The sequence below is a fragment of the Populus alba genome, chromosome 14 (genome assembly GCF_005239225.2).
Source record: "Populus alba chromosome 14, ASM523922v2, whole genome shotgun sequence".
In the NCBI taxonomy this organism is placed as follows: Eukaryota; Viridiplantae; Streptophyta; class Magnoliopsida; order Malpighiales; family Salicaceae; genus Populus; species Populus alba.
This window is the reverse complement of record NC_133297.1, coordinates 22211733-22215321: the sequence shown is the minus strand read 5'-3', so window position 1 is coordinate 22215321 and position 3589 is coordinate 22211733.

The window sequence follows — 3589 nt, the reverse complement described above, 5'->3', positions numbered from 1 at the left end:
GAGAAATAACTTTTGAAGGAGAGAGACTTCCCAAACTGAATGCTTTAATATCGGTGGTAACAGCCCAAAAACTTTTAAGAAAGGGATGTATGGGTTACCTCGCATACATCTTAAACTCTAATGATGAGGTCCCACGATTGAAGGATATTCCTGTGGTGAAGGATTTCCCAGATGTGTTTCCAGAAGAACTACCAGGACTACCCCCGGAGCGAGAGGTAGAGGTGTCTATAGACACTTTTCCTGGAGTTCCACCTATAGCCCAACAACCGTATCGGATGGCTCCAGCAGAACTGAACGAGTTAAAGACTCAATTACAGGAATTATTAGACAAAGGGTTCATACGGCCCAGTAATTCTCCTTGGGGAGCATCGGTCCTATTTGTAAGAAAGAAAGATGGAACCCATAGGCTTTGTATTGACTATCGACAGTTTTGAACAAAGTAACAATGAAAAAGAAGTATCCGTTACCTCGGATAGATTGATTTGTTCGACCAATTAAAGGGAGCGAGGGCATTCTCGAAGATAGATCTGAGATCAGGGTACTATCAGATGAAGATTAAAGAAGCGGATGTAGCAAAGACCGCATTTAGAACTCGTTACGGACACTATGAATTTTTGGTGTTACGTTCGGGTTGACGAACGCCCCAGCTCTCTTCATGGATTTGATGAATCGGGTTTTCCAACCATAACCTGGATAAGTTTGTGGTGGTATTTCCATTGATGATATACTGGTGTACTCGAATTCTTTCAAGGAGCACGAAGAACACTTGAGACAAACCTTACAAACCTTGAGAGATCACCAGCAATATGCAAAACTGAGTAAATGTGAATTTTGGCTGAAAAGAGTGATGTTTTTGGGACATGTCATATCAGCGAAGGTGTTTTTGTCGACCCTCAAAAAGTCGAAGCAGTCGTGAAATGGGAAAGACCGACTTCGGTCACTGAAATACGTAGTTTCCTGGGACTTGCAGGATACTATCGGAGATTTTATCGAAGGTTTTCCCTGATTGCAACCCCTTTTGACCCAGCTAACTAGGAAGGATAAGAAATGGGTGTGGTCAGAAGAATGTGAGGCAAGCTTCCAAGAATTGAAGAGGAGGCTCACCACTGCTCCAGTCTTAACTCTTCCCTCAGGGACCGAGGGTTTTTGTGGTATAATAGTGATGCCTCGGGGAAGGGATTTGGGGTGTGTTTTGATGCAACATGGGAAGGGTGATCGCCTATGCATCAAGGCAATTAAAGACTCATGAGGTGAACTACCCGGTGCACGACCTGGAGTTGGCAGCTGTAGTATTTGCCTTGAGGATATGGAGACACTATTTGTATGGGTCTCGAACCCAAATTTTTACTGATCATAAGAGCCTGAAGTATCTGATGTCGCAAAAGGAGTTGAACATGCGGCAAAGAAAGTGGATAGAGCTCATTAAGGATTATGATTGCACCATAGAATACCACCCGGGGAAAGCAAACGTGGTGGCAGATGCCCTCGGTCGCAAAGGTAAAGCCTCCTTGGGAAGCTTAACAGTGGGAAAGGAGCGGCAATTGGCAGAATTAAAAGAGTTGGATGCAGATTTGGGAATTGATGCAAGAGGTAGGTTAGTAGCCCAATTATTGGTGCGACCAACGTATCGAGAACATATACTACATGCTCAATTCCATGACAAGGTGGGGTCCAAGATTAGGAAGAATGTGGAGGCCGGGGTAGAAATGAAATTCCGAGTAGCGGATGATGGATCCTTGATGATGGGACAACGGTTGTACGTGCCTGATGATGAAACAGTCAAACGAATGATTCTACAAGAAGCTCATGAGTCCAAATTCTCCATACATCCTGGCAGCACTAAGATGTATCGAGACTGAAACACTCTATTGGTGGCTAATATGAAAAGGGACATAGCTGAGTATGTGTCAAAGTGTGGGATATGTCAACAAGTCAAGGTTGAACACCAAAGGCCTGCGGGACCATTACAACCATTACAAATTCCAGAATGGAAGTGGGAGATGATCACCATGGATTTCGTGTCAGGATTTCCCAAAGGAGAAAAGGGAAATGATGCGATATGGGTCATTGTAGATCGGTTGACGAAATCCGCACTATTCTTGCCCGTAAAGATGACCGACTCGGTGGCGCGACAAGCTTGCCAAGATCTACATAAATGAGGTGGTACGACTTCATGGGATTCCGGTGTCTATTGTAATCGGATCGAGATCCCAGGTTCACCTCTCGACTTTGGCCGAGCATACAACATGCCTTGGGGACAAGGTTGGACATGAGCACTGCGTTTTCACCCTCAAACGGATGGCCAATCGGAAAAGAGTCATCCAGTCTTGGAAGACCTATTACGGGCCTGTGTGCTAGAAATTTGGAGGAAACTGGGAGGAAACACATGGCATTGGTGGAGTTCACGTATAACAATAGTCATCAAGCCACAATAGGGATGGCCCCGTATGAAGCTTTGTATGGTAGGAGGTGCAGAACTCCTTTGTGTTGGGAGGAAATTGGGGACCGGAAGTTATATGGCGCAGAGTTGGTCCAAGTCACCACAGAGAAAGTGAGAACTATCAGGGATCGCATCAAAGCCGCGCAGGATAGACAGAAGAAGTATGCCGATGTAAGGAGAAGACCTCTCGAGTTCAGTATGGGGGACCAGGTGTTCCTGAAGGTAGCCCCATGGAAGAACATGTTACGGTTTGGGTTGAAAGGGAAGTTAACTCCCCGTTTCAATCGGACCCTTCAAAATCTTACAACGAGTTGGACCAGTAGCCTACAAGGTGGATTTGCCCCCACAGTTAGCCAGGGTCCATGATGTGTTCCCATGTCTCCTTGTTAAGGAAGGCTAACGTAGACCCGCCCGAGTTCTACCCCAGGTTTCCAGTAGAAGTCAAGGAAGACTTAACACTGGAATTGAGACCCATAAGGATACTAAGATCAAGAAGTAAAGGAGTTACGGAGCAAAAAGATCCCCATCGTCAGAATCTTATGGCGAAATGCTTCAAGTAGAAGAGGAAACTTGGGAGAGGGAGGCTGAGATGAGGAAAAAGTACCCCAATTTATTTGAACTACCAAGTATGGAGTGTGAAACTTTTAAAATTTCGAGGACGAAATTCATATTTAGGAGGGGAGAATGTAAACACCAAACGAAAATATATATATGTCTATATATATATATATATATATATATATATATATATATATATATATATATATATATATAATATATATATATTTAAAGAGAAAGAAAGAGAGAGAAAGATGGTGATGAACGCAGATTTCGCTGTCGATGCTGAAAATCGGCAGCAACCGCAAGTTTTCGCTGCCGATTCTGGATTGGGCAGCGACGCAGTTTTCGCTGTCGATGCTGAAATCGGCAGCGACGCAGTTTTCGCTGCCGATTCTGGTTTTGGCAGCGACGCCAGTTTTCGCTGCCGATTCTGGATTGGGCAGCGACGGGCGAGTTTTCGGGCTGCCGATTTCTCACTCAACAGTGACGCACAGCTGGGAGGGAGGGGTAAAACTGGTTTTAGATAAACCAAACAAGGATAAGGGACACACCTAAACCCACCCCAAACAACCCAATTCATTTGATGGG